The sequence below is a fragment of the Rutidosis leptorrhynchoides genome, chromosome 5, assembly GCF_046630445.1.
Source record: "Rutidosis leptorrhynchoides isolate AG116_Rl617_1_P2 chromosome 5, CSIRO_AGI_Rlap_v1, whole genome shotgun sequence".
NCBI lineage: Eukaryota > Viridiplantae > Streptophyta > Magnoliopsida > Asterales > Asteraceae > Rutidosis > Rutidosis leptorrhynchoides.
Genome location: NC_092337.1, coordinates 317,948,990 through 317,964,619, shown reverse-complemented (window position 1 = coordinate 317,964,619; position 15,630 = coordinate 317,948,990). Strand labels below are relative to the sequence as shown.

The window sequence follows — 15,630 nt, the reverse complement described above, 5'->3', positions numbered from 1 at the left end:
GTATTGAGGAAGGAAGAATTGTACGCTAAATTTTCAAAGTGTGCATTTTGGTTGGAAGAAGTTCAATTCCTCGGTCACATAGTGAACAAAAAAGGTATTAAGGTAGATCCGGCAAAGATAGAAACTGTTGAAAAGTGGGAAACCCCGAAAACTCCGAAACATATACGCCAGTTTTTAGGACTAGCTGGTTACTACAGAAGGTTCATCCAAGACTTTTCCAGAATAGCAAAACCCTTGACTGCATTAACGCATAAAGGGAAGAAATTTGAATGGAAGGATGAACAAGAGAAAGCGTTTCAGTTATTGAAGAAAAAGCTAACTACGGCACCTATATTGTCATTGCCTGAAGGGAATGATGATTTTGTGATTTATTGTGACGCATCAAAGCAAGGTCTCGGTTGTGTATTAATGCAACGAACGAAGGTGATTGCTTATGCGTCTAGACAATTGAAGATTCACGAGCAAAATTATACGATGCATGATTTGGAATTAGGCGCGGTTGTTTTTGCATTAAAGACTTGGAGGCACTACTTATATGGGGTCAAAAGTATTATATATACCGACCACAAAAGTCTTCAACACATATTTAATCAGAAACAACTGAATATGAGGCAGCGTAGGTGGATTGAATTGTTGAATGATTACGACTTTGAGATTCGTTACCACCCGGGGAAGCCAAATGTGGTAGCCGATGCCTTGAGCAGGAAGGACAGAGAACCCATTCGAGTAAAATCTATGAATATAATGATTCATAATAACCTTACTACTCAAATAAAGGAGGCGCAACAAGGAGTTTTAAAAGAAGGAAATTTAAAGGATGAAATACCCAAAGGATCGGAGCAGCATCTTAATATTCGGGAAGACGGAATCCGGTATAGGGCTGAAAGGATTTGGGTACCAAAATTTGGAGATATGAGAGAAATGGTACTTAGAGAAGCTCATAAAACCAGATACTCAATACATCCTGGAACGGGGAAGATGTACAAGGATCTCAAGAAACATTTTTGGTGGCCAGGTATGAAAGCCGATGTTGCTAAATACGTAGGAGAATGTTTGACGTGTTCTAAGGTCAAAGCTGAGCATCAGAAACCATCAGGTCTACTTCAACAACCCGAAATTCCAGAATGGAAATGGGAAAACATTACCATGGATTTCATCACTAAATTGCCAAGGACTGCAAGTGGTTTTGATACTATTTGGGTAATAGTTGACCGTCTCACCAAATCAGCACACTTCCTGCCAATAAGAGAAGATGACAAGATGGAGAAGTTAGCACGACTGTATTTGAAGGAAGTCTTCTCCAGACATGGAATACCAATCTCTATTATCTCTGATAGGGATGGCAGATTTATTTCAAGATTCTGGCAGACATTACAGCAAGCATTAGGAACTCGTCTAGACATGAGTACTGCCTATCATCCATAAACTGATGGGCAGAGCGAAAGGACGATACAAACGCTTGAAGACATGCTACGAGCATGTGTTATTGATTTCGGAAACAGTTGGGATCGACATCTACCGTTAGCAGAATTTTCCTACAACAACAGCTACCATTCAAGCATTGAGATGGCGCCGTTTGAAGCACTTTATGGTAGAAAGTGCAGGTCTCCGATTTGTTGGAGTGAAGAGGGGGATAGACAGATTACGGGTCCGGAGATTATACAAGAAACTACCGAGAAGATCATCCAAATTCAACAACGGTTGAAAACCGCCCAAAGTCGACAAAAGAGCTACGCTGACATTAAAAGAAAAGATATAGAATTTGAAATTGGAGAGATGGTCATGCTTAAAGTTGCACCTTGGAAAGGCGTTGTTCGATTTGGTAAACGAGGGAAATTAAATCCAAGGTATATTGGACCATTCAAGATTATTGATCGTGTCGGACCAGTAGCTTACCGACTTGAGTTACCTCAACAACTCGCAGCTATACATAACACTTTCCACGTCTCGAATTTGAAGAAATGTTTTGCTAAAGAAGATCTCACTATTCCGTTAGATGAAATCTAAATCAACGAAAAACTCCAATTCATCGAAGAACCCGTCGAAATAATGGATCGTGAGGTTAAAAGACTTAAGCAAAACAAGATACCAATTGTTAAGGTTCGATGGAATGCTCGTAGAGGACCCGAGTTCACCTGGGAGCGTGAAGATTAGATGAAGAAGAAATACCCACATCTATTTCCAGAAGATTCGTCAACACCTTCAACAGCTTAAAATTTCGGGACGAAATTTATTTAACGGGTAGGTACTGTAGTGACCCGAACTTTTTCATGTTTATATATATTAATTGAGATTGATATTTACATGATTAAATGTTTCCAACATGTTAAGCAATCAAACTTGTTAAGACTTGATTAATTGAAATATGTTTCATATAGACAATTGACCACCCAAGTTGACCGGCGATTCACGAACGTTAAAACTTGTAAAAATGACATGACGATATATATATATATGGATATACATATGGTTAACATGAGATTATGATAAGTAAGTATCTCCATAAGTATATTAACAATGAGTTATATACATATAAACAAGACTACTAACTTAAGGATTTCGAAACGAGACATATATGTAACGATTATCGTTGTAATGACATTTAAATGTATATATATCATATTAAGATATATTAATATATCATAATATCATGATAATATAATAATTTAACATCTCATTAGATATAATAAACAATGGGTTAACAACATTAATTGAGATCGTTAACTTAAAGGTTTCAAAACAACACTTACATGTAACGACTAACGATGACTTAACGACTCAGTTAAAATGTATATACATGTAGTGTATTTAGATGTATTAAAATACTTTTCGAAGACTTCAAGACATATATCAAAACACTCATACTTAACGAAAATGGTTACAGTTACTTTCCCATTCTTTTCTTTCATCAAGAATTCTAGTCGTATTCTTACCCGTATTATACACAGCTTCAAAACGTACTGATAAGGCTAAAAAGGAACATATATTTCATAGCATTATTCCCCAAGAAAGACAAGATTTTAGTTGCAATTGTTCCATTTTCAAGTAATATTCGTTTATATTTAATAAGTGCGAAGACAAAAGGCGAAAACGACGAATTGAAGACGCAAAGGTCCAAAAAGCTAAAAAGTACAAGATACAATTAAAAAGGTTCAAATTATTGATGAGGAACGTCTAAAAATGACAAGAGTACAAGTTACAAAACGTAAAGTACACGATATAAAATTGTGCGAAAGGACGTTCGAAAATCCGGAACCGACACATGAACCAACTTTCAACGCTCAACGCAACGGATCTGAAAGTACAAGTCAACTATGCACAAGAATATAATATAATATTTAAATAATTCATAATAAGAATAATATTAAATATTAAAAAGTTGTTAATTGAGCATAGTTCAGGGGTCATAAGTGAAAATTTCAATTTATCATTTGCCTATAAAAGGCCATCTAAATCGATGATTTAGATACACCTTTTCAATTCTCTTTCTTTGTAACATATATATTTATATTTATAATATTAATTTTAATTTTAAGTTTAATAATAATGTTGGGGTAGTGTAACAAATGTTTAACGGGTTTTAAGTCGGAACTCTGTCCGTGTAACGCTACGCTATAAATAATCATTGTAAGTTATGTTCTTCCTTTTTAAATTAATGTCTCGTAACTAAGTTATTATTATGCTTATTTGAGCCGAAGTAATCGTGATGTTAGGCTAAAATATTAAGATGGGGTTATTGAACTTTGGACCATAATTAAGGTTTGGGCAAAAGACCGACACTTGTGGAAATTGGACTATTGACTATTAATAGATGGGGGGTATTGTCTAATTGAGTGACAACTCATTGGAGTCTGTCGAACCTATCTTCAAATTAATTAACCTAATAATTAATAATGATTATGGTTGTCCTATTTAGTGACGTTCATATGGAATCTGTTATAATCATTTAATTAATCAATTGGGTTGGGTAATTGATTATTCATTCTGATCAAGTGGATGAATTAATATTCATAAACTAATTAAAACAGGGGTGGATTACATACAGTGATAACTGGTGTAATTGTTGACAGAAGTGATAACTGCGTCACAGTTTAAATTCTTAATCAGTTGGAATATTTGACTTCGGGTATAAGGGTAATTTGACGAGGATACTTGCACTTTATATTTATGACCGATGGACTATTATGGACAAAAACCAGATAGACGTATCAAATAAACCAGGACAAAGGACAATTAACCCATGGTAATAAATTAAAATCAACACGTCAAACATCATGATTACGGAAGTTTAAATAAGCATAATTCTTTTATTGTATTTCTCATCGTATCTTTATTTACTGTCATTTTATTACTCGCAATTTTATTTACTGTCAATTTATTTATTGTCATTATTTTACGCACTTTAATTATCGTCATTTATCTTTGCGCTTAAAATATAGAATCGACAAACCGGTCACTAAACGGTAAAAACCCCCTTTTATAATAATAATAATACTACTTATATTTATATATTTTTGTAAAAATATAGTTTTATAAAAATATAGCGTTAAACTTCACGAGCTCCCTGTGGAACGAACCGGACTTACTAAAAACTACACTACTCTACGATTAGGTACACTGCCTATAAGTGTTGTAGCAAGGTTTAGGTATATCCATCCGTAAAATAATTAAAACTTGTGTAATATTTTGCAGTATTTCGTAGTAAAATTAATACTATTTCGTACCCTCACGCTACAACATCAAGTTTTTGACGCCGCTGCCGGGGAGCGCTAAAACGCTATATTTTTAAATATAATAATATTGAAATAAAATATAATAATATAATAATATTGAAATAAAATATAATAATATAATAATATTGAAATAGAATATAATAATATAATAATATTTTAGAATCAAAATTTGATACGTAAATTTTAAAAAAGTCGTATTTATTAAATACTTCAGGGGTATATTATGTAACTTATAATTAATAATTTCTATAATGTCGCTTTCATGTGAATAGTAAATTAATTAATTTCTTTTCATTTACTATTCATGAATAGTAAATGAGTTAAAAAAAAATTTTGTGTAAAAAAAAACGTTTTTTTTAAAGAAAAAAAAATTCGTTTTTTATAAAAAAAAAATTGTAAAAAAAAAGCGTTTTTTTTAAGAAAAAAAAATTCGTTTTAAAAAAAAAAAAAAATTGTAAAAAAAAAAATCGTTTTTAAAAAAAAAAAAATTTAAAAAAAAAATAATAAATAATAATATATTTTTTTTTTAAAGTTTTATTACCTTTAGATTTTTAGATTATAGTCGCAACTTTTAGTATTAAGTTTATTTTTGGCGTAGTTATTTTTTTTTATTTCTAGATTTTTAGGCTTTGCCGTAAAATCCGTTAAGTGCTTATTCCTTAGACTAAGATTTAGGTGCTTTAGAATTTTGCGACGCCATTTTTCGTGCTACCTTCTTATTTTTATTTTTCGACGCTTATTTTTCGACCTTTTTATTTTTCGACACTTTTCGACGCACAATCTTTTTCTTTCTTATTTCTCGACGCTCTAGTTATAGGATATAGAATTTTCTTTACTTCTTATCTAATTCTTCAAACGGAAAGAAAAATTATTTAAGCGGTTAAGTTAATAGACGTTGACATTTTTCTGGTTCGTAGTAATAGTTGGATTTGTTAGTGGCAAGTTGTGGGCTTCCGATTTAAAGGGTCCTGGCTTCCTGCTGCATATTTTGGCTATTCGAAACGTGGGCAAAATCAGAAAAGTCTATTAATTGGACAACTTATATAAGTTTTTCTTATTTTTATAACTATTAGGATATTCTGTGAATGCACCGAGCAAAACGTTCACCACCTGTCATACGTTCACCACCTGTAACTCGATCAAGACATCTAGCCAATATTGCCGCCGTTGATTTTTCTTTAGAATCGTCATCTAGTCGACCAAGAACTCCAACTCAAATTTCCGACAATCCATCTTTTGAACCCGACTTCACAACTAAGAACCCGGAGGATATTCAAGGACAATTCCAAGATCCTGAACCACTAATTATTCCTCCTGAGCCACAAACCATTAAATCAGAATCCTCTAGTGATTCGTATTCAACAAATTCAATTATGGAAGTAACGGAACCTCTAAGTATGGAAGATCGAATGAGAGCCACACGCACGGGCCAAGGTCACGCCATTATTAAGCCAGAAGTTAATGCGCCAGATTATGAAATCAAAGGACAAATTCTACACATGGTAACTAACCAATGCCAATTCAGTGGTGCACCGAATGAAGATCCTAACGAACACCTTCGTACGTTTAAAAGAATTTGTACACTATTCAAAATCCGAGAAGATGAGCAGATCTATCTCATGTTGTTTCCCTGGACTTTAAAGGGAGAAGCCAAAGATTGGTTAGAATCGTTACCTGAAGGGGCGATTGACACACGGGATGTTTTAGTTGAAAAATTTCTTAAACGATTCTTTCCGGCATCCAAAGCCGTGAGACTTCAAGGAGAAATTGTTACGTTCGCGCAAAAGCCAAATGAAACATTATATGAGGCATGGACAAGATTCGGAAGGATGTTGAGAGGATGTCCTCAACACGGTTTAGATACTTATCAAATAGTACAAATATTCTACCAAGGTGTCAACGTTGCTACACGAAAAGACATCGACATAACAGCCGGTGGTTCCATTATGAAGAAAACCGCAACTGAAGCTTACAAAATTATTGATAACACAGCATCCCACTCACATGAGTGGCACCAAGAAAAAGATATCTTTCGATCATCTAAAGCAGCTAGAGCTGATTCTAGCCATGACTTTGATTCTGTTTCCGCAAAAATAGATGCTTTCGAAAGACGAATGGAAAAGATGAATAAAGATATTCACGCAATACGAATCAGTTGTGAGCTATGCGGTGGACCACACGTATTGAAAGATTGTCACATTGAACCAACCATGGAACAACGAGAGAATGTTTTCTATATGAACCAAAGGCCGGGAAATAATTATCAAAATAATTATCAACCGCCAAAGCTAAACTTCAATCGAAATCAAAACATTCTTTACAATCCAAAAGGACCCGAAAATAACTGGTATAACCAACAAGGTCCGAATAACCAACCAACTCAAAACAACACTTTCAATCAACAAAGACCTGGCTTATATAAACCACAACAACAAACTGAAGAGAAAAAGTCAAATATGGAAGACGTGGTATTCAAGCTAGTTGAATCTCAAACACAATTTATTGAAACTCAAACCCAAACGAACGAGAGGTTTGATCAGTCATTAAGAACTCAACAAGCTTCCATTTTGAATCTAGAAAAACACGTAGGTACTCTTGCTAGCATGATGAGTGAGAGGGAACAAGGAAAGCTACCGAGTAATACTGAAGTAAATCCTCGGAAAGAGAATGTTAATATGGTGTCAACAAATTCTGAAAAACCAGCTCCAGAAGATGGGAAGGTTTTAGATGTGAGTAATAATGAAGAAGTTACATCACCACCACCACCCGAGTATGTAAAGCCAGTGGTGACACCATACAAACCACCCATCCCGTTTCCAAGAAAAGGAGTTGAGTATGAGCAAGTAATAAGTAATAAAGATTGTGATACTTCTGGAAAGAAGAAGAAAAAGAATAAGAAAGTACAAGAAACAAAAGCCGTAGAAGTAAACCCGGTGAATACAGTTCCACCAAAACCTCCACCTAGGGTAGGTGATCCGGGTGAATTTATTGTTCCTTGTCTACTTAGTGATTGTGTCATGTATGATGCACTAGCAGATTTAGGTGCAAGTGTGAGTGTTATGTCTCTTTCATTATATAAGAGATTAGGGGTAGGTGAGTTAAGTCCAACGGATATGAGTGTTCGACTCTTTGATCAAACCATTAAGCACCCAGTTGGAATTGCTGACAACCTACCCGTTCAAGTAGGCAATTTAACCTTTCTAGTCGAATTCATTGTCATTGACATAGAAGAGGACCCAAACATTCCTCTAATTTTAGGTCGACCATTCTTTGCGTCCACCGGGGCGTTATTTGATGTAGGAAATGGAAGAATGACACTTAAAAGTGGTGAAAAATCTATCACCTTTATGATTCGAAAGTCTAAATCTCCACCAACCAAGACCGTTGAACCAGAAAAAACGATTGGTAAGAACCATGTTGTTTTACCAACTCCAACGGTAGTGCTTAATAATAATAAAACGCCTAAGTGTGGGAAAAATGAAGTAACACCTAATGATGACATGATAACAAAGAACCCCGTTATTGATACGAAATTAAATGACCCCGTTATTAACAGTTCAATGAAGAAACTTTTTAAACGGGCTATTGATGCTAGAAGTAAGGGGAACTTTAAGTTATGTAACTGGTTAGTATCCAATCTGTCACCTAAAGAAAAGGCGAAACTAGTTGAAATTGTGGATATTACTGGAGAAGCTAGTCAATGGCTTAAAGAAAAAGTCACAGATATGCAAGTTGATTATGGACCAAGAGAAATTGAAGATGAAGTTAATCACAATTACGACACCACAGCTACCTAGTTGTTCTGTTCTCGTGTAGTTCCGAGAATGGAATCCGATTGGTCTTTTCCGCTAGCAGACACTAAAGAACTAGTTTTCTCCCTCCATTCTGAATTTTTGCTTTGTAGGTTTTATATGAAATTAATATGCTTTTTAAATTTAAGTTTTGTGTGTTTTTAAAAAAAAAATTTACTTTATTTCATTAAGTTGAAAAAAAATGATTTATAAAATTCGTCGTAAGTTGAAGACTAGGTCATAGAGCCGAAATTGCTTTACCCGAGGACGGGGCGACAAATTTTGTTATCATTATTTTTAATTTTATTGATCTAAAGTATGCTAAAAAGATTTTAGATTTTATACATTTTTGAACGTGGGGTTATATACCAAACTTCAAAAATATGTATATATATGTTTGTGTTCTATGTTATGTACAAAATAGGGTAAAACAGCGCACTTTCAAAGACTGTCATTAAGTTCAGCAAAAGGTACTAATTTTGACGACAAGACACAAAACAACAAATGTGATATAACAAATGAAGGAATGAACGATGAGGCGCCATCAATCATTCAACGAGCTTTGTAATTACAAATTCGGTATTTTTAATCACTTTTTTACACTAATCACCCTCATGAATTTATAATTATAGTCTGATTTCATGCAAATGAGGGCATTGCATGATCTCAAGTGTGGGGAAGGGTTATAAATTCTCTCGGGTTTATACTTGGTTTATTTGCCAAATTTTGTGAAAATTTGAAAAATTTTCAATTAAATGAAGTCAAAATCATGTTTATACATATTTATGAACGATGAAAACTAGGTGTTAATGCCGAAATTATCGTTACCTCGGAAAGGACATAAATTGAGAAACAACCTAAAATGCTTGAATTCATTTAAAATGGAATAAAGGAGAATAAAAAGGCAAAGAAAGAAACTAAGTGTGGGGAGAATGTACCAAGTTATTCAATTAAAAACTATCTATCACATGTTTGTGTAAAGTTTATTGCAGGTGTTTTTGTTTTGGACTAAATTAACTGTTTTACCCGATTTATTGTAATACTTTTGAAAGAAGAGATGGATCTACACGATGAATCAATTCCATCATTAAAAGGAAGTAAAGTCTTCCGAAAAAGACACGCGCTTCTTGATTTAGGTCAAGAAGTTGTCGTCCAGACCAGCTGTAGGTTGACGAAAAATCTAGAAAAGTCATCTCTAAAATCAGCAGGAAATCCACGGACCTCAGCATCAAACAGGGTCGCCATGTGGTCAGATTTATCCTAACCATGAGAAGGATTTATCTCGTACAATGGGGGGGCACCGTGCAAATTAGCTTGATAAGACTAATGAATCAGATCTCCAGAAAGGATAATCTCCTTAAAAGATTAAAAATCAGCTTTTAAGACTGATATTACTCAATCCTTGAGATTGACCTTAAAGATTGAGAATTCAAACTCATGGAATTCAATGATATCTAAACTCGGGCTTGAACGAGAAAATATTTTGATCAAAAATACAAACCGATTTGTTTTCTGAAAACCCATTTTCAATGCGTTCATTACCATTGAACGTAAAATCCTGAGAATTCATCAGAATTCATTAGGTCACCTGAACCAAATCGGGTGTCAACCGTAAGAACGGTGGTTGCATAGCATGGTCGGAGATAGGACCTTGTGCCAGACCGAAAAATCATAGGATGATCTTTACTATTGCTTCTACCAAGGATAGTACTAGCATCCGACACGTTAAAAGACCATAACCAAAAGCATGTCATTAGACATTGCCTTAACAGTTTCTTGTTCATCGCTTTCCTTTACAACCGGACGGTAGTTTGCTGAAAGGTAATATACGGAACAAGTAAACTGGATGTGTGCTTTCCGATACCGGGATAGCAGTGGATTACACGAGCCTAAAAGTTTTTAGCCAAAATATTGATCCACAAATATATTTTGCAACACCGATGGTGGATCAAATCAGAAAACTTATCTAGGGTAAAATCTAGAATGAATTTTCAAAAGATCAAATGTTTTCATAAAGATCCAATTTCCTTAAGGATCTAAATTTTTATAGTCATGTGGGACTGTAAATCGCCTTTCAAATGTGCACTTTGCTTTGGAAACCGAAAGTAAATCGGCTATTTGATTGCAAGTGTCGTTGACCTAAACCCAAGGCAACTGTGGATGGCACAACCACCTTTAACCATGGTTCTATCGTTACTATCATTGTTTATAACAGCGTATCAAAATCACTGATGTATAAAGTGTGAAGAATAAAGAAGTGATTCTAGTATGTTTTTATTTCAAGACTGTATTGCTTAAGGACAAGCAACGCTCAAGTGTGGGGATATTGATAAGGCTAAAAAGGAACATATATTTCATAGCATTATTCCCCAAGAAAGACAAGATTTTAGTTGCAATTGTTCCATTTTCAAGTAATATTCGTTTATATTTAATAAGTGCAAAGACAAAAGGCGAAAACGACGAATTGAAGACGCAAAGGTCCAAAAAGCTAAAAAGTACAAGATACAATTAAAAAGGTTCAAATTATTGATGAGGAACGTCTAAAAATGACAAGAGTACAAGTTACAAAACGCAAAGTACACGATATAAAATTGTGCGAAAGGACGTTCGAAAATCCGGAACCGACACATGAACCAACTTTCAACGCTCAACGCAACGGATCTGAAAGTACAAGTCAACTATGCACAAGAATATAATATAATATTTAAATAATTCATAATAAGAATAATATTAAATATTAAAAAGTTGTTAATTGAGCATAGTTCAGGGGTCATAAGTGAAAATTTCAATTTATCATTTGCCTATAAAAGGCCATCTAAATCGATGATTTAGATACACCTTTTCAATTCTCTTTCTTTGTAACATATATATTTATATTTATAATATTAATTTTAATTTTAAGTTTAATAATAATGTTGGGGTAGTGTAACAAATGTTTAACGGGTTTTAAGTCGGAACTCTGTCCGTGTAACGCTACGCTATAAATAATCATTGTAAGTTATGTTCTTCCTTTTTAAATTAATGTCTCGTAACTAAGTTATTATTATGCTTATTTGAGCCGAAGTAATCGTGATGTTAGGCTAAAATATTAAGATGGGGTTATTGAACTTTGTACCATAATTAAGGTTTGGGCAAAAGACCGACACTTGTGGAAATTGGACTATTGACTATTAATAGATGGGGGGTATTGTCTAATTGAGTGACAACTCATTGGAGTCTGTCGAACCTATCTTCAAATTAATTAACCTAATAATTAATAATGATTATGGTTGTCCTATTTAGTGACGTTCATATGGAATCTGTTATAATCATTTAATTAATCAATTGGGTTGGGTAATTGATTATTCATTCTGATCAAGTGGATGAATTAATATTCATAAACTAATTAAAACAGGGGTGGATTACATACAGTGATAACTGGTGTAATTGTTGACAGAAGTGATAACTGCGTCACAGTTTAAATTCTTAATCAGTTGGAATATTTGACTTCGGGTATAAGGGTAATTTGACGAGGATACTTGCACTTTATATTTATGACCGATGGACTATTATGGACAAAAACCAGATAGACGTATCAAATAAACCAGGACAAAGGACAATTAACCCATGGTAATAAATTAAAATCAACACGACAAACATCATGATTACGGAAGTTTAAATAAGCATAATTCTTTTATTGTATTTCTCATCGTATCTTTATTTACTGTCATTTTATTACTCGCAATTTTATTTACTGTCATTTTATTTATTGTCATTATTTTACGCACTTTAATTATCGTCATTTATCTTTGCGCTTAAAATATAGAATCGACAAACCGGTCACTAAACGGTAAAAACCCCCTTTTATAATAATAATAATACTACTTATATTTATATATTTTTGTAAAAATATAGCGTTAAACTTCACGAGCTCCCTGTGGAACGAACCGGACTTACTAAAAACTATACTACTCTACGATTAGGTACACTGCCTATAAGTGTTGTAGCAAGGTTTAGGTATATCCATCCGTAAAATAATTAAAACTTGTGTAATATTTTGTAGTATTTCGTAGTAAAATTAATACTATTTCGTACCCTCACGCTACAACATCACGTACTTACTATGGGTATATACCAATAGGAACTAGCATGGGATTTCACTCTTGAATATGTCATGTATGACTAATCAATTTTAACTTCTACCATGAGCTAGTCAACTAACTAGAACTCCTTTTAACCCCACTCACCACTCACCAATTACCACTCATCATTCACTCCATTTCACTTCCAATTCTCTTTCTAATTCTCTCTCAACACACACACACTATTATGAACGTATTTTTCCAGTAGTTAATCATCATCTTCATCAAAAATCACTTCAAGAATCAAGCTATAATCATCATAGGAAGAACACTTCAAGAACACTTCAAAAATCCCTTCAAGTTTGCTAATTTACTTCCAAGCTTTCTAATCCATTCCAAGTAATCATCTAAGATCAAGAAACCTTTGTTATATACAGTAGGTTATCTTTCTTATTCAAGGTAATATTCATATTCAAACTTTGATTCAATTTCTATAACTATAAACTATCTTAATTCGAGTAAAAATCTTACTTGAACTTGTTTTTGTGTCATGATCCTACTTCAAGAACTTTCAAGCCATCCAAGATCCTTTGAAGCTAGATCATTGCTTATCACTTTCAGTAGGTTTACCTACTAAACTTGAGGTAGTAATGATGTTCATAACATCATTCGATTCATATATATAAAACTATCTTATTCGAAGGTTTAAACTCGTAATCACTAGAACATAGTTTAGTTAATTCTAAACTTGTTCGCAAACAAAAGTTAATCCTTCTAACTTGACTTTTAAAATTAACTAAACACATGTTCTATATCTATATGATATGCTAACTTAATGATTTAAAACCTGGAAACACGAAAAACACCGTAAAACCGGATTTACGCCGTCGTAGTAACACCGCGGGCTGTTTTGGGTTAGTTAATTAAAAACTATGATAAAATTTGATTTAAAAGTTGTTATTCTGAGAAAATGATTTTTATTATGAACATGAAACTATATCCAAAAATTATGGTTAAACTCAAAGTGGAAGTATGTTTTCTAAAATGGTCATCTAGACGTCGTTCTTTCGACTGAAATGACTACCTTTACAAAAACGACTTGTAACTTATTTTTCCGACTATAAACCTATACTTTTTCTGTTTAGATTCATAAAATAGAGTTCAATATGAAACCATAGCAATTTGATTCACTCAAAACGGATTTAAAATGAAGAAGTTATGGGTAAAACAAGATTGAATAATTTTTCTCGTTTTAGCTACGTGAAAATTGGTAACAAATCTATTCCAACCATAACTTAATCAACTTGTATTGTATATTATGTAATCTTGAGATACCATAGACACGTATACAATGTTTCGACCTATCATGTCGACACATCTATATATATTTCGGAACAACCATAGACACTCTATATGTGAATGTTGGAGTTAGCTATACAGGGTTGAGGTTGATTCCAAAATATATATAGTTTGAGTTGTGATCAATACTGAGACACGTATACACTGGGTCGTGGATTGATTCAAGATAATAGTTATCGATTTATTTCTGTACATCTAACTGTGGACAACTAGTTGTAGGTTACTAACGAGGACAGCTGACTTAATAAACTTAAAACATCAAAATATATTAAAAGTGTTGTAAATATATTTTGAACATACTTTAATATATATGTATATATTGTTATAGGTTCGTGAATCAACAGTGGCCAAGTCTTTCTTCTCGACGAAGTAAAAATCTGTGAAAGTGAGTTATAGTCCCACTTTTAAAATCTAATATTTTTGGGATGAGAATACATGCAGGTTTTATAAATGATTTACAAAATAGACACAAGTACGTGAAACTACATTCTATGGTTGAATTATCGAAATCGAATATGCCCCTTTTTTTTAAGTCTGGTAATCTAAGAATTAGGGAACAGACACCCTAATTGACGCGAATCCTAAAGATAGATCTATTGGGCCTAACAAATCCCATCCAAAGTACCGGATGCTTTAGTACTTCGAAATTTATATCATATCCGAAGGGTGTCCCGGAATGATGGGGATATTCTTATATATGCATCTTATTAATGTCGGTTACCAGGTGTTCACCATATGAATGATTTTTATCTCTATGTATGGGATGTGTATTGAAATATGAAATCTTGTGGTCTATTGTTACGATTTGATATATATAGGTTAAACCTATAACTCACCAACATTTTTGTTGACGTTTAAAGCATGTTTATTCTCAGGTGAATATTAAGAGCTTCCGCTGTTGCATACTAAAATAAGGACAAGATTTGGAGTCCATGTTTGTATGATATTGTGTAAAAACTGCATTCAAGAAACTGATTTCGATGTAACATATTTGTATTGTAAACCATTATGTAATGGTCGTGTGTCAACAGGATATTTTAGATTATCATTATTTGATAATCTACGTAAAGCTTTTTAAACCTTCATTTATAAAATAAAGGTTATGGTTTGTTTTAAAAATGAATACAGTCTTTGAAAAACGTCTCATATAGAGGTCAAAACCTCGCAACGAAATCAATTAATATGGAATGTTTTTAATCAATAAGAACGGGACATTTCACATATTGAATATAAACGTTCCATATTAATTGATTTCGTTGCGAGGTTTTGGCCTCTATATGAGACGTTTTTCAAAGACTGCATTCATTTTTAAAACAACCATAACCTTTATTTTATCTACAAAGGTTTAAAAAGCATTACATAGATTATCAAATAATGATAATCTAAAATATACCGTTTACACACGACCATTACATAATGGTTTACAATAAGAATATATTACATCAAAAATAAGTTTCTTGAATGCAGTTTTTACATAATATCATATAAGCATGGACTCCAAATCTTATCCTTATTTTAGTATGCAACAGCGGAAGCTCTTGATAATCACCTGAGAATAAACATGCTTAAAACGTCAACAAAAAATGTTGGTGAGTTATAGGTTTAATCTATATATTATCAAATCATAATAATAGACCACAAGATTTCATATTTCAATATACATCCCATACATAGAGATAAAAATCA

General features: G+C 33.2%; 1 non-coding gene across 1 annotated transcript; it reads right to left on the bottom strand.

Moving 5' to 3' along the window:
• Positions 1-6,484: 6,484 nt before the first annotated feature.
• Positions 6,485-6,591, bottom strand: LOC139850932 (small nucleolar RNA R71). Its single transcript, XR_011760305.1, has one exon. It is a non-coding gene; the product is annotated as a small nucleolar RNA R71 (small nucleolar RNA).
• Positions 6,592-15,630: the final 9,039 nt, after the last annotated feature.